Source organism: Ambystoma mexicanum, unplaced genomic scaffold (assembly GCF_040938575.1).
Source record: "Ambystoma mexicanum isolate Mex_15411 unplaced genomic scaffold, UKY_AmexF1_1 Mex_scaf3, whole genome shotgun sequence".
NCBI lineage: Eukaryota > Metazoa > Chordata > Amphibia > Caudata > Ambystomatidae > Ambystoma > Ambystoma mexicanum.
The window spans coordinates 14,054,256-14,071,991 of record NW_027182444.1 but is presented as its reverse complement, the minus strand read 5'-3'; positions in this window follow the sequence as shown (position 1 = coordinate 14,071,991).

Genomic DNA, 17,736 nt, shown 5'->3' with positions numbered 1-17,736 from the left:
GAATGGGAAGGAGTTGTATATGACATTTCATGCCATAGGAAGGGTCTCAGGTTTGGTATAAGCATTGAGAAATCACATCACATGCTATAGGAAGGGTCTCAGGATTGGAATGGAAAGGACTTGGATATCACATCTCATGCTATAGGCAGGGTCTCAGGTTTGGAAAGGGAAGGAGATGGATATCACATTTCATGTTAGAGGTAGGATCTCAGGTTTGGTATTAGAGGCATTGAAATATCACATCTCATGCTATCAGAAGGGTCTCAGGATTGGAATGGGAAGGAGTTGGATATCACATCTCATGCTAAAGGGAGGGTCTCAGGTTTGGAAGGGGAAGGATTTGGAAATCACATCTCATGTTATAGGAAGGATCTCAGGTTTGGTATTAGAAGCATTGAGATATCACATCTCATGCTATCGGAAGTATCTCAGGTTTGGTATTAGAGGCATTGAGATATCACATCTCATGCTATCATAAGGGTCTCAGGATTGGAATGGGAAGGAGTTGGATATCACATCTCATGTTATAGGAAGGCTCTCAGGTTTGGAAGGGGAAGGAGTTGGATATCACATTTCATGTTAGAGGAACGATCTCAGGTTTGGTATTAGAGGCCTTGAGATATCACATCTCATGCTATAGGAAGGGTCTCAGGATTGGAATGGGAAGGAGTTGGATATCACATCTCAAGCTATAGGAACGGTCTCAGGTTTGGTATAAGCATTGTGATATCACATCTCATGCTATAGGAAGGGACTCAGGATTGGAATGGGAAGGAGTTGGATATCACATCTCATGTTATAGGAAAGATCTCAGGTTTGGTATTAGAAGCATTGCGACATCACATCTCATGTTATAGGAAGGGTCTCAGGATTGGAATGGGAAGAAGTTGGACATCACATCTCATGCTATAGGAAGGGTCTCAGGTTTGGTATAAGCATTGAGATATCACATCTCATGCTATAGGAAGGGTCTCAGGATTGGAATGGGAAGGAGTTGTATATGACATCTCATGTCATAGGAAGGGTCTCAGGTTTGGTATAAGAATTGAGATATCACATCACATGCTATAGGAAGGGTCTCAGGATTGGAATGGAAAGTACTTGGATATCACATCTCATGCTATAGGCAGGGTCTCAGGTTTGGAAAGGGAAGGAGATGGATATCACATTTCATGTTAGAGGTAGGATCTCAGGTTTGGTATTAGAGGCATTGAAATATCACATCTCATGCTATCAGATGGGTCTCAGGATTGGAATGGGAAGGAGTTTGATATCACATCTCATGCTAAAGGGAGGGTCTCAGGTTTGGAAGGGGAAGGATTTGGAAATCACATCTCATGTTATAGGAAGGATCTCAGGTTTGGTATTAGAAGCATTGAGATATCACATCTCATGCTATCGGAAGTATCTCAGGTTTGGTATTAGAGGCATTGAGATATCACATCTCATGCTATCATAAGGGTCTCAGGATTGGAATGGGAAGGAGTTGGATATCACATCTCATGTTATAGGAAGGATCTCAGGTTTGGTATTAGAAGCATTGAGACATCACATCTCATGGATAGGAAGGGTGTCAGGATTGGAATGGGAAGAAGTTGGATATCACATCTCATGTTATAGGAAAGATCTCAGGTTTGGTATTAGAAGCATTGAGACATCACATCTCATGTTATAGGAAGGGTCTCAGGATTGGAATGGGAAGAAGTTGGATATCACATCTCATGCTATAGGAAGAGTCTCAGGTTTGGAAGGAGTTGGATATCCAATCTCATGTTATAGGACTGGTCTCGGGTTTGGTATTAGAAGCATTGAGATATCACATTGTGGGATGTATTTACCCATGCATCCGAGCCCTACCTCAAAACTGTGCAGTACTGACATGAAAACATCATGATGGCCAGAGCTTCCCAGAAAATGCACAGGGAAATGCAGGAAGAATAGGCTGCCACTCATTTTTGCCGATGTTATGGGCACAGAAGGAAACTGCCTAAAACCACCATTGGACTACCCACACAGTAGTCTGAAACCATTGGGAATGGCAATGCTGATTGCCAAATGCAACCTAGAATTGTTGGGAATTCATTTTCTTAAATCCCAAAAATGGGTCTAGTACCAGTACTCACCACTATCCAAAAGCCGGCAGTTTAAAACCACCCTGTGTTTCTCTGAAGGCAGGCTCAAACTGTCTATTTTAAACATTGCAACACATCTAAAAACTCACTGGACACCAGCAGACATTTGGTAGAATGGAGTGTTGTGTGCCTACAAAATCTGGGAAATGAAGAGCCCAAAACAATGCTTATAACAAAACTGCTATGGAGTCAGCAGTTTAAGTTGCACTGGATTTAAAGACACTAAAATCGAAAATGTTTAGATTAAATGAGTGAGCTATGTTTGGTGTCACATGCCTTTGTAACTGTTTAAATGTCATAGTTTTGCACTTAGAATCAGCATTCTAGCTGCATGTGTAAAATTGCAAGTTAATTTAAAAAGCAACAAATAACATGACAGTAGCTGAAAGTCTGGCTTAAGGAACTTGATTCTGCCTGGCAACTACCCCCATCAGCAGTGAAACTTGAGTCACCACTGTGTTCCCAGGCCAACCTTCCTTTTGCTGCCCAAGCTAAGGATATGCCATCTATCTGATAATTGAATTACCGGTGCTCTGCAGGAGAGTGAACAAAGCCCTCTTCACTCAGGCAAAGGTTTTTATTACCGCAGTCGTAAAATGTAGCTTCCTCTTGGCAGGAGCTGGGAGGAGCACTGCCTGTGAGAGCAAGCTGGCTTGGCAGAAACTGGAAAGACTGGTTTCTATACCATGTGACCTGGGAAACCACACCCCTTTGGAGCCAGAACATAACTTTAAAAAGATGAATAACTCATAGAGCGGACATGTGAAAATTTTATAAATGATACCATAATTCTTGTGATTTTTCTGCCCACATTGTAAGAGGTTTTTCGACCCGGTGGCATGTTCAGGGGGGTGTCAGCGGAAAAGTGGATATTACTCTAAATGTATGCATGTTAAAAATCTGAAACTTCATCAGTTAATGTCCCTACTCCCTGCACACATGTATGTAAAGTTGGGTCAATGTCAGAAATTGAAAAATCAGTTAAAAAGTGAAATATGTGCCAGTTCTGAATGCAAGCTCCCAGGAAGAGCAGAGTTTGAACAGGGTATACCTCCTGTAATGCATGATGGGTGCATATGATTTTAAAACAATATGTACCTCTGCAAATATGGACTTTCTGCAGGCTGTAAAATGACATCACTCTGACTCACAGTTCATTCCCCAATCAAATGATAAATGGAAGTTTGACCAATTAGAAGCTGAGAGAGAGGTAGGGTCAGTGATGCTAGAACACACCCACATTCTAAACACATAAAAGCAGACAGACAGGACAGATAGGGACCTTCCAAATCCATCTGCAGCGGGACGCTCTGCCGGAAAAATCCATACTTACCTCCATCAACCTCCAGAAAGCCAAACTAGAGACTTCAATCTATCCAGAACGCATGAACTGGACCTAAAGACATATCAATAAGGGTTTTCATTCAGTATTATAGACTAGGCGCTGACTTAGCTGTAGTGTTGAATTGAATCCCCTTACAAATTGGGGGCTCGAGCCGAGACGTTGGGTTAGATTTACCACTTGTGCAGTTTAATACAGTGTGCTAACTGACGGGATACATACATCCGGTCGGATCACCACGCTGCATTACGCTGTGAAGCATTCCTCAAAAGGGACACTCCAAGAAAAGTTCTGTTCTGCAAAAATAAAATACAAACTTCTGTAAGTCAGGACAGAGACCAATCTCTAGAATGACAACCTTAGTAGACATGAAAATAGCCAGAGAGCACCTCTTGCATAAGCTATTTGTGAGAGGTGAATGGACCGAACAGGGCCAGGATGTGTGGTTGCAGGCCATCACACAACAGGTCACTGAAACAGGGTCAGATATATATAGAGATCAGGGTCCCTTACATGTGGCCCTGAGTGAACTATATATGGCTCCTAAAGCCAAAGAGGAACACAATAAGATTGCCAGGATAGCAGCATACCTGTACCTATATATGGGAGACATGCAGGATAGATGTGCTGAAAGCCAAAATCTGGCAAATAGGCAACAGATGGCATTACAGAAGGCCCAATCTGATCTGGACTCTTCTGAGCAGAGGCTGCAGAGGAGCCAGGAGGCAGAAAATAATAGTAGGCAATATATCATTAAAATAAAAGAGGATATGGGCATCCTACAACAGGAAAAGACAGACCAGGATACCCGATTTCTGGCCCTGCAGAAGGAGCACCAAGACAGTTTGGACTCCTTACTGCAGAACCAGAAAAAGCTGGAGCAACAGATCAATTTCAACAGGGCATGCACAGAGCAGGTAGCCACCCTGCAAATCCAACTAGACAGAGAGAAAGAGGAGAGCAACAAACTAATTTTGAAAGACCTAGATACCCAGGCAGAGTTTGATCAGGAGCGCCAGAAAGCCGGCGCCTTCCAAAGGCAAAGGGACGACCTGGCGGCGCAGATGCAGGCTCTTAGTCAGGAAAGAGACGCCATAGGCCAGGAAGTCTGCCACTTAAAAAAGGAAATTGAAGAAAATCACCTGGCCCTCCAGGGGCTGGGTGATCTCCAAAAAGAAAACCAGAACTTGGTAGAGCTCACCAGAAGGGTGGAAGATGCTCTAGCAAGAAAGGAGCAGGCCAATAGGGACATTGCCCAGGAGGTAAACCTCCTGCAGCAAAGACTGGCCCAGTTCTCCAGGACCAACCAGGAAGCACAGAGGGAAAATGAGGCCCTCTGTCAACACAATGATAGGCTCCAACAACAGGTAGCGATGCAGGAGAGACTGATAGAGTCTAGTAAGGCCTTAACTGAGGACCTGAAGGCACAAATGCAGGCTCTTGCATTGCAACAGGGAGCAGGGGCGGATAGAGATGAGGTTCGCTGGGAAATGGAAACTCCGGAGCATAACCTCAGGAGCCCTAGTACCAGAGGCCCTCATACCTCTCAGTCCCTGGACTCTGCCACCCCCATGTCCCCTGGCGCACATGAGCACAGGGCCACAGGGATGGCAGATTACTATCCAGCTAAAAGTATGGGGCTCATAGGCCAGTACCACTCAGGAATGGAGGGGTGGGCATCGGGGTATGGGCACCCAAGTACAGTACAGTTCAGTGGGGAACCCCAGGAGAGTAGGCCCATTAAGGGCATCCTGAAAACCTCTGCCCAGTTAGGTCAGTGGAGGGGGTACCCATCAAATCCTGGCAGCAAGGAGGAATCTGAAGACTCCTCTGAACTGCGCAGGACACAGGAGACCAGGTCCCCACATTCTGCCAGCCATTCCCAGGCTCGCAGAATCCGGGAAAACCTGGAAGATCAGACGGGAACCTCTGGGAGCAGTGCCTCTGAGTCCGAGGATGAATGGACAAGGGTTACCCGAACCAAAAAGGCCAATAAGGCAAAAAGGGCCTTGCTTAAGGACCCCTTAAAGCAGATTAAGGCGATCAGGAGCGTCATTACGCCTTACCATAAGAACGCTAAGTATTCTGTTTGGGAGCACTTAGAGTTGTTTGAACAAATGATGGAGACTTTTCATTTGAAGGACAGCCAAAGCTGTATTCAATATGTAAAGTGGACCTTCTCCCCGGAATACTCCAGTTTCTTTGCGGGGCTGGAGGACCAAAATCATTTAAGATGGTCCACCTATAAGGCGGCCATCCTGAAACATTTTTCTGTTCACAGAAATCCTCAAGAGGCTCGCAAGGCAGCCTACAATTTGCAATGTGGGGAGGATCAGGCCCCACAAGAATTTGTGCAGGAGTTAAAGCGTGCTTTTGCACAGACCACAAGAAGGGTGCGCACAGACAGTCGAGAATTTGTTAATACATTTTTTCATGCCTTGCCCAAATATATCATGACCCAGCTCGTGAGGGATTTTCACGAGAAAAGATCTTTAGACTGGGTCATTGAACAGGCTACCCGGATCTATGAGGTGCAGAAACCGGTAGATAGCAAAAGTAATGCCCAGAAAAACCCCAAAGCCAACAGCACCCCTGCTGCTGCCAAGGTGGCAGAGGTAAAGGTTACCCCCGTTTTGGATTTGGAGATGGGGGGGCCTAAAAACCTGCCTGCACCTAATAATGCTAGGCCCAGGAGGTCCTCGGGTCAGTCACAGACAGGGAGCCAAGGAGGCAGCCCCACAAATGGGGTCCCTCGCTCTCCTGATTATGTAAGTCCCCGTAACAAGGGAAATCGACCCATCCTGGGTTATGTGTGGACTCCTCCAGCCCAAGGGGGGGGATCCAGCCAAGCACCTAACCCAGGGAACTTCCCTCCAAACTTCCCACAGGAGGGCAGAAATTTACCAAACCCTGGGCAGAACTTTTTCCCCAGATATCCACCCGACTTTCAGCCCCAAAACCATCCATCCTTCTTTCCCCAATTCCCTGAGCCCAGACCACTGAATCCGGGAGAGGGGAGGCCAAGGGTGGAGGGGTACCCAAATCTTCCCAACCCGGGGTATTACCAGAGGAGGGACAGCTACCCTTCCCGGGATCAGCCCAGGGGAGAAAACAGGGCCCCGTATCAGCCTGAGCGGGTTTCCCAGTTAGAGCGCCAGGTTCAAAACATGGTCGCGGGACCTGGGTCACATACTGAGGGCTCAGCAGAACCCTCAGATGGGCGTGCCGGCGCAGAACGCACCCAACTCTGGACCTGGTGCTCCAGAACAATGACGGGGGCAGCACCCCGATAACTCACCGGTTCCCAGGGAGGAGGCACAAAGGGAAGGGGGGTGTAAAGCCTTGGAGGAAGCTTCCTTCCTCACTTGTAAACAGCCCCTGGAAACCCAGGAACCGGAAACGAAATCTCTTGCCCCTGAAAGTCTGCCTCCTAAGGAGCAGAGGGGGGGTAGGAGAAACAAAAGACCCAAACAGACTCAGTTTGAGGAGGAGGTACAGATCTTCCAATTTGAGGGAGAGGGATCCTCAGAGGATCCTGGGAAAAGGATCTTCTCCTTCAGAGAGGGGGGAACTCCTCCCAAAGAAAAATGGGTCCCTAGGGATGCAAATCCAGACTGGGGAGATGTGGAGACTGAGCTACCGCCGCCCACCATCTCATCCCAGAACCAACAGCAAGAAAATCCCCTGGTTCAAACCCATCCTGGGGACTGCCTCCAAAAAGGGGGGGGGCAGCCCAGAACCGGAACCAGGGGAACCCACAATGGCTCTGATCTCCAGTTGCCAACTTTTTCTTTCAGATTCCCAAGACTCTCCACAGAATTCTGCCCAAATCTCTTCGCTATCGATGTCCAAAACCAGAAAGTTAGCCCACCAGTTGTCCAAAAATGTACATTATCTGTGCCCCCTTGAGGAGAAGGAGGGAAGATATTATGCCCCGGTACAAGTACAGGGGCAGGGTACAATCTCGGCACTGGTGGACACTGGATCTCAAGCTACCCTTCTGTCCAGAAGGGCCTTTGACGAACTGAATGCAGGAAGGGGAGAGAATTACCAAATTCCTCTCACCTCTCTTCCTGGGCAACTCCAGAACTTTGACGGGAAGGAAATTCCTGTCGAGGGGACTGCAGACTTGGACATTAATATTGGGCGACACAAGTTGAAACACCCGGTCATAGTTGTGACCCCAGAGGGCACCCCTTGTTTACTAGGGAATGACCTCCTGAGAAGGTTGTCACCCCTAATAGATTGCGTAAACAAGGTCCTCTGGACCCAGACTAGCCGACCAATAAAATTAAAACAGAGTGTCAACCATGTTAGTTTAAACGGCACATGCCACATGGTTGAACAAAAATCTGACCAAGTAGAATTTCACTTCCAGAATAGCCAAATTCCAGACGTGACAGTAATAGCAGTAGGACAACAGACTGGTGATGGGGGGTCCTCTCTATTTCTGAAAATCAACCTTCCTTCCAGTTTAAGGTGGTATTCCACGCTGGAAGGAAACACTTTGAAATTCTATACCAATCCACAATCTGAAACTTTCACTCCTATAGTCCAGAAAGATGTGAAATCAGCTCAAAGCCTGGCTGATATTCAGCAAATTGGAGAGCAGTTGTTCATCCCTGTTCAGTTAAATGATGGGAAGGACTCTGTTCTCGCTCGAGTGTGTGTGAACAACGGTAAGAGCTTCATCAGCGAAGCCATGTTTCGCCAACTTCCAAAAGATCCAGCCATTCCCACCTTCAAACTGATAGACAAATGGGAAATGGACCTGGAAGCACCCAATTCAAAACATCTCCTGCCAAGCAGGTGTATGCTCAAAATCTCCATTGGCAACAAGAGCATAGTCCATAATTGTTGGGTCGTGCGAGGCGTCACTGCCGCCTTTTACTTAGGCAGTGACATTCTCAATCGCTTTGCCATTAGTTTGGACCTAATAAACTTCAAAGCTTGGTCCCGATTAGCGGATAATCCCATGGGCTTTGATGATCCAGAAAAAGCATTTAGGTCAGCTCAATTGCTACCTTATGCAGTTGAAATTCAGATCAAAGAGGAAGTCACCATCCCAGAAAGGACCCGACAATTCTCCCTGGAAGTGAAAGTTAAAAGGGGACAAGAGTTGAAAAACCCTGATGCTTACATACATCTAAATGCTTCTCTCCAACAGCAAGGGTTGGGGGTAAACCCAACTCCATTAGTCAACATAGAACATGACACCATTCTAATAGAGGTGGATAACAGCGACTTAAAGAGTATTACTCTAGCCGCAGGCACCATTATTGGAATGGCGGTTGATGACCGACATTTCTCCATTGATCTTGTAAATGAACTGTTAGGACCAATCCCCAAGGACTGTGTTGACAGTGACAGTGAGGACAATACAACACCAGACAGGATTTTCACCCGGCATGGGGGGAACTTCCTGGTGTACACTCCCTGCCCTTATGGTAAGGAAGATGTGACGTGTGACTTCAGGAGGGATGAGGTGATTTTCCAGGTTCATGAAGGCTGCCTTTCCCACCTGAAGCCTCCGGTCCAAATCAGCACTCTGACCAGGGACTTCTCCACCCAGCTGGAGGAGGCCGCGGAGATAGCCAAACCAGAAGTCTTTCCAGGCTTCAGGCAGATGGTGGAAGAGAGAGTCAACCTAGCTGATGCCTGTGTGACGCTGGAACAAAAGCAAAAGTTGAAACAAGTTTTCTTGGATTTCCAAGATCTCTTTGCGGTAGACTCATATGACTGTGGTCGCACTGACATCCACACAACAACAATCCCCACGGACCCTGGCATGACTCCTGTGTTTGTGAAGTAATATCGCTTGCCTCTCGCATCAATGGAGTCCCTTACCGAAATAATTAAGAACCTTGAGTCCCGGGGAATAATCCGTCCCGTCCACAGCACCTTCAATAATCCGGTGCTGGGAATATTGAAGCCAAACGGCCAGTGGAGACTCTGCGCCGACCTCAGGGAGCTCAACAAACGGGTCCATACTTCCCGATGGCCTCTTCCCTACATTGACCAAGGGCTGGCCCAGATTCAGGGGTCACAGGTATTCACTGCAATAGACCTGACCAATGGATACTGGACCGTGCCTGTCAGTAGGGAGGACCAATACAAACTGGCTTTTACCTTTGGGGGCCAGCAATACACATGGACCCGGACTCCCTTCGGGTACCTTAACTCCGGTAATGAGTTCAATATTTTCCTACATAAGGCCATGCCCGACCTGGGTACGAGGGGTAACCTGGCTTATGTAGATGATGTCCTCATCAAAAGTTTATCTGTGGAGGAACACATAGCAGAGACCCGTTATGTTCTGACACAGTTGAGGGCCGCCGGAGCAAAACTTTCCTTTCAGAAAGCACAGTGGTGTAGAACCCGTGTTAATTTCTTGGGGCATGAGATTACTCCTCAGGGTCTCTGTCCCCAGGAAAAGAAAGTAGAAGCACTTCAGAAACTGAAAGACCCCACAACTCTGCGGGAACTAAGGAGCCTCCTTGGACTGACTAATTACAGCAGAAAGTTCATTGAGGGCTACGCAGAGATCACCAGACCCCTGATTCATCTCCTGAAGGGGGGGGGTCAAGTGGGAATGGGGTCCAGAACAAGCCGAGGCAGTAAAACAACTCAAAAGAAGCCTCTCACAAGCACCTTGCCTAGCTTACCCTGTCAGAAACAAGGAGTTCTTCCTGGAGACGGGGTTCTCTAATACGTGCTTGACGGCAGTATTATATCAAAAGCATGACAAGGTCAATAAAGTAATCTCCTATGCGAGCAAAACTTTATCCTCTGTGGAGGAAAAATTCAACGATTGTGAGAAGGCACTCCTGGCAACGGTGTGGGCATTGAAGAATTACCGCCCGTTTATCCAGGGGGAACACATCATAGTGGAGACTCCACACCAGCCTCTGCAATATCTCCAAAGTGACAGAATCCGGGCCGGAAATGTGAGTAATTCCCGAATTACTTCCTGGATTCTGTCAATGCAAGGCTTTCCTGTGGAGGTCCGATATGGCCAAAACAAGAAGAGTCCCCTCGCGCAAGGTCTGGCTGACTTGCATGATTGTGCCAGAGAAAACTGTCTCGAGGACGAAAGTCTAAAAATAAAGGACAACATGGAGGCATACCTTAATTCCCCCCACAAAGTCTTTGAAGAAGACAAGTGTGAGGGAATGCCCACTGTCTATGTGGATGGATGCTCTTACCATGTTGACAACGACGGGGAGAAAGAACTGGTGGCTGGCGTAGGGAATGCATGGGTGAATGAGTCCCCAGAACCCTCCGCTGGATACAAAATTGGTCCCCGAAGTAGTCAGGTGGCAGAATTGATGGCTGTGCATCAGGCCATCCTCACTGCTGTCCAACATCAACTCCACGAACTGGTCATAATCACAGATTCGGATTATGTACGGAACGGGTTCGTGGAGCACCTGGTTAATTGGAAAACCAGAGGCATGTTATGTGCTAACAACAAACCCTTGAAACATGGGAAGTTGATCCAAAACATTGATGATCTGGTCACCTCGAATGAGATGACCATCTATTGGAAAAAGATCAAGGGTCATTCCAAAGTAGAGGGACCAGACAAAACTGGAAATGACTTAGCTGATCAGCTGGCCAAAACCGGGGCCATCCAAGGGGATCTAATTGAGATTGAGTCCCTGTTGGGGGAAATCCAGGTCGCTGCTATCACTAGGTCCCAGACAAATGCTCACAACGACCTCTCAATTGCACAATGGAGTAAGGAGACCCCTGATGCTGATTTGATTACTGCTCAGAAGGGGGATCCAATTATTGGTAAATTTTACCAGCACCTTGAAGACCCTGAGAACTTTCCCCTGACGGATACCGATTACATTGGGAAAGAGGACCTAAGAGTGTTGATGAAATGTCCAAAAATGTTCCGGATCCAAGACGGTTTGTTGGTAAGGAAATCCAAAGCTGGCCACGATCAGTGGGTGGTTCCTACCTCATTCCGAAGCCTGATGTTAAGTCACGCCCATGATGCGGCCACCGCCGGTCATAGGGGGTTTCACACAACATTGGAAATCTTAAGAGAGGTTGCATACTGGCCACACATGGGCCAGGACCTCGACCAATACTTGAAGGGGTGTCTTGTGTGTGCACAATTTCAGCCATCATCCCTCACGCACCGGGCACCTTTACAAAAGAGGGGAATGACACTGCCATGGTCAGATTTACAAATCGACTTTGTAGGCCCTGTGATTCGCTCGGCTAGGGGGAATAAGTACATGTTGACTGTGACATGCTTGTTTACCAAGTGGGTGGAATGTCTCCCAGCCCCAAACTGCAAGGCAGAAACTGCAGCTGCCTTGATGATTAACCACATCTTTTCCCGTTTTGGTCTACCTCAAAGGATTGAGTCAGACAGAGGTAGCCACTTCACCAGTGAAGTAATGACAAAGATGTGGGAGATACTGGGGGTCAAGAGAAAGCTGCATATTGCTTATAGACCAGCTTCTTCTGGGGCAGTAGAGAGATATAACCGGACAATTGTGAGCATATTAAAGAAGTTTGTGGCAGATTCTGGGCCAAGTTGGGATATCCGATTACCTCTGGTCCTAATGGCTATCAGATCTACCCCTTCATCTGCAACCAAAATGTCACCATTTGAGTTGATGACTGGACGCAAGATGGTGCTTCCCCATCATTTGCTCTATAGGACCCAAGAGCAGAGACTGATAAATGCCTCCACTACTCATGAGTATGTGGAGAATTTAAGGAAACACCTCCAACATGCTTTTGCTTACGCTCAGCGGAATCTAGAAAGATCGGCTGATAGCATGAAGACCCATTATGACCTGAAAACTTCCAGGAAGGAATATCAGGTGGGAGACCGGGTCTATCTATACAACTTCCAAAGGAACCAGGCCAAGCAGCGCAAATTTTTGCCTACATGGAAGGGACCCTTTGAGATCATCGACAAGATCTCCCCTGTGGCCTACAAGATCCGCATCCCCAAAGGCGGTTCGGCAGAGGGGGAAGACAAGTGGGTCCACATAAACCAGTTGAAATGTTGCCATCCCAGGCACACTCTGCAACAACTGGAGGAATCCTCTGGAATCCTAGCGGGTACTGTCTCAGACTAATTCAGTTCCAATCATAAAACATACCACATCTAGTCTCTAAAATATTGTGATTTGCATGAAACTGTCTCTTAGTTATACTGTTTTTTTTTCAAAATAAGAATGTAATGTTTCGTGATGATGAAATGCATATGGTGCCCCACTATCTCAACAGTGGTGGAAAAAAAAAAAAAAAAAAAAAAAATCGTCTATGAGTAGATATTGCCGCTTTTCCTTTGTCGTCCTAGGAGAAAGAAAACCTGAAGACGGGCCAAGGAGGGTGATACGGAGACCGGGAGCAGAGACGCAATGGGCTCGGGGTACCGCCCAATATTCCCATCAGGACCGGCGAGGAGAACCGATCGATCCGACCGGATGGAGGAAAAGATGCTGAACTGTGCCATCTATTGGAAGAAGATGAGGAAACATCCCAGATCTTGCGAGTCCCATCAGTGAAACCGAATGGCCATCGCAAGAGGGGGGCTTGTGGGATGTATTTACCCATGCATCCGAGCCCTACCTCAAAACTGTGCAGTACTGACATGAAAACATCATGATGGCCAGAGCTTCCCAGAAAATGCACAGGGAAATGCAGGAAGAATAGGCTGCCACTCATTTTTGCCGATGTTATGGGCACAGAAGGAAACTGCCTAAAACCACCATTGGACTACCCACACAGTAGTCTGAAACCATTGGGAATGGCAATGCTGATTGCCAAATGCAACCTAGAATTGTTGGGAATTCATTTTCTTAAATCCCAAAAATGGGTGCAGTACCAGTACTCACCACTATCCAAAAGCCGGCAGTTTAAAACCACCCTGTGTTTCTCTGAAGGCAGGCTCAAACTGTCTATTTTAAACATTGCAACACATCTAAAAACTCACTGGACACCAGCAGACATTTGGTAGAATGGAGTGTTGTGTGCCTACAAAATCTGGGAAATGAAGAGCCCAAAACAATGCTTATAACAAAACTGCTATGGAGTCAGCAGTTTAAGTTGCACTGGATTTAAAGACACTAAAATCGAAAATGTTTAGATTAAATGAGTGAGCTATGTTTGGTGTCACATGCCTTTGTAACTGTTTAAATGTCATAGTTTTGCACTTAGAATCAGCATTCTAGCTGCATGTGTAAAATTGCAAGTTAATTTAAAAAGCAACAAATAACATGACAGTAGCTGAAAGTCTGGCTTAAGGAACTTGATTCTGCCTGGCAACTACCCCCATCAGCAGTGAAACTTGAGTCACCACTGTGTTCCCAGGCCAACCTTCCTTTTGCTGCCCAAGCTAAGGATATGCCATCTATCTGATAATTGAATTACCGGTGCTCTGCAGGAGAGTGAACAAAGCCCTCTTCACTCAGGCAAAGGTTTTTATTACCGCAGTCGTAAAATGTAGCTTCCTCTTGGCAGGAGCTGGGAGGAGCACTGCCTGTGAGAGCAAGCTGGCTTGGCAGAAACTGGAAAGACTGGTTTCTATACCATGTGACCTGGGAAACCACACCCCTTTGGAGCCAGAACATAACTTTAAAAAGATGAATAACTCATAGAGCGGACATGTGAAAATTTTATAAATGATACCATAATTCTTGTGATTTTTCTGCCCACATTTTAAGAGGTTTTTCGACCCGGTGGCATGTTCAGGGGAGTGTCAGCGGAAAAGTGGATATTACTCTAAATGTATGCATGTTAAAAATCTGAAACTTCATCAGTTAATGTCCCTACTCCCTGCACACATGTATGTAAAGTTGGGTCAATGTCAGAAATTGAAAAATCAGTTAAAAAGTGAAATATGTGCCAGTTCTGAATGCAAGCTCCCAGGAAGAGCAGAGTTTGAACAGGGTATACCTCCTGTAATGCATGATGGGTGCATATGATTTTAAAACAATATGTACCTCTGCAAATATGGACTTTCTGCAGGCTGTAAAATGACATCACTCTGACTCACAGTTCATTCCCCAATCAAATGATAAATGGAAGTTTGACCAATTAGAAGCTGAGAGAGAGGTAGGGTCAGTGATGCTAGAACACACCCACATTCTAAACACATAAAAGCAGACAGACAGGACAGATAGGGACCTTCCAAATCCATCTGCAGCGGGACGCTCTGCCGGAAAAATCCATACTTACCTCCATCAACCTCCAGAAAGCCAAACTAGAGACTTCAATCTATCCAGAACGCATGAACTGGACCTAAAGATATATCAATAAGGGTTTTCATTCAGTATTATAGACTAGGCGCTGACTTAGCTGTAGTGTTGAATTGAATCCCCTTACAACATCGCATGCTGTAGGAAGGTTCTCAGGTTTGGAATGGGGAGGAATTGGATATCACATCTCATGTTCATAGGAAGGATCTCAGGTTTGGTATTAGAAGCATTGAGATATCACATCTCATGCTATAGAAATGGTCTCAGGATTGGAATGGGAAGGAGTTGGATATTACACTCTTGCTATAGGAAGGGTCTCATGTTTGGAATGGGAAGGAGTTGGATATCACATATGCTATAGGAAGGGTCTCAGGTTTGGACCGGGAAGGAGTTGGATATCACATCTCATGTTATAGGAAGGGTCTCAGGTTTGGTATAAGCATTGAGATATCACATCTCTGTTATCGGAAGTGTCTCAGGATTGCAATGGGAAGGAGTTGGATATCCCATCTCATGTTATAGGACGGGTCTCAGGTTTGTTATTAGAATCATTGAGATATCACATCACATGCTATAGGAAGGGTCTCAGGATTGGAATGGGAAGGACTTGGATATCACATCTCATGCTATAGGCAGGGTCTCAGGTTTGGAAAGGGAAGGAGATGGATATCACATTTTATGTTAGAGGTAGGATCTCAGGTTTGGTATTAGAGGCATTGAAATATCACATCTCATGCTATCAGAAGGGTCTCAGGATTGGAATGGGAAGGAGTTGGATATCACATCTCATGCTAAAGGGAGGGTCTCAGGTTTGGAAGGGGAAGGATTTGGATATCACATCTCATGTTTTCGGAAGGATCTCACGTTTGGTATTAGAAGTATTGAGATATCATATCTCATGCTATAGGAAGGGTCTCAGGATTGGAATGGGAAAGAGTTGCATATGACATCTCAGGCCATAGGAAGGGTCTCAGGTTTGGTATAAGCATTGAGATATCACATCTCTGCTATCGGAAGGGTCTCAGGATTGGAATGGGAAGGAGTTGGATATCCCAAATCATGTTATAGGAAGGGTCTCAGGTTTGGTATTAGAAGCATTGAGATATCACATCTCATGCTATAGGAAGGGTCTCAGGATTGGAATAGGGAGGACTTGGATGTCACATCTCATGTTATAGGAAGGCTCTCAGGTTTGGAAGGGGAAGGAGTCGGATATCACATTTCATGTTAGAGGAACGATCTCAGGTTTGGTATTAGAGGCCTTGAGATATCACATCTCATGCTATAGGAAGGGTCTCAGGATTGGAATGGGAAGGAGTTGGATATCACATCTCAAGCTATAGGAACGGTCTCAGGTTTGGTATAAGCATTGTGATATCACATCTCATGCTATAGGAAGGGTCTCAGGATTGGAATGGGAAGGAGTTGGATATCACATCTCATGTTATAGGAAAGATCTCAGGTTTGGTATTAGAAGCATTGCAACATCACATCTCATGTTATAGGAAGGGTCTCAGGATTGGAATGGGAAGAAGTTGGATATCACATCTCATGCTATAGGAAGGGTCTCAGGTTTGGTATAAGCATTGAGATATCACATCTCATGCTATAGGAAGGGTCTCAGGATTGGAATGGGAAGGAGTTGTATATGACATCTCATGCCATAGGAAGGGTCTCAGGTTTGGTATAAGCATTGAGATATCACATCACATGCTATAGGAAGGGTCTCAGGATTGGAATGGAAAGGACTTGGATATCACATCTCATGCTATAGGCAGGGTCTCAGGTTTGGAAAGGGAAGGAGATGGATATCACATTTCATGTTAGAGGTAGGATCTCAGGTTTGGTATTAGAAGCATTGAAATATCACATCTCATGCTATCAGATGGGTCTCAGGATTGGAATGGGAAGGAGTTGGATATCACATCTCATGCTAAAGGGAGGGTCTCAGGTTTGGAAGGGGAAGGATTTGGAAATCACATCTCATGTTATAGGAAGGATCTCAGGTTTGGTATTAGAAGCATTGAGATATCACATCTCATGCTATCGGAAGTATCTCAGGTTTGGTATTAGAGGCATTGAGATATCACATCTCATGCTATCATAAGGGACTCAGGATTGGAATGGGAAGGAGTTGGATATCACATCTCATGTTATAGGAAGGATCTCAGGTTTGGTATTAGAAGCATTGAGACCTCACATCTCATGCTATAGGAAGGGTCTCAGGATTGGAATGGGAAGGAGTTGGATATCACATCTCATGCTATAGGAAGGGTCTCAGGATTGGAATGGGAAGGACTTGGATATCACATTTCATGCTATAGGCAGGGTCTCAGGTTTGGAAAGGGAAGGAGATGGATATCACATTTCATGTTAGAGGTAGGATCTCAGGTTTGATATTAGAGGCATTGAAATATCACATCTCATGCTATCAGAAGGGTCTCAGGATTGGAATGGGAAGGAGTTGGATATCACATCTCATGCTAAAGGGAGGGTCTCAGGTTTGGAAGTGGAAGGATTTGGAAATCACATCTCATGTTATAGGAAGGATCTCAGGTTTGGTATTAGAAGCATTGAAATATCACATCTCATGCTATCAGAAGTATCTCAGGTTTGGTGTTAGAGGCATTGAGATATCACATCTCATGCTATCATAAGGGTCTCAGGATTGGAATGGGAAGGAGTTGGATATCACATCTCATGTTATAGGAAGGATCTCAGGTTTGGTATTAGAAGCATTGAGATATCACATCTCATGCTATCGGAAGTATCTCAGGTTTGGTATTAGAGGCATTGAGATATCACATCTCATGCTATCATAAGGGTCTCAGGATTGGAATGGGAAGGAGTTGGATATCACATCTCATGTTATAGGAAGGATCTCAGGTTTGGTATTAGAAGCATTGAGATATCACATCTCATGCTATCGGAAGTATCTCAGGTTTGGTATTAGAGGCATTGAGATATCACATCTCATGCTATCATAAGGGTCTCAGGATTGGAATGGGAAGGAGTTGGATATCACATC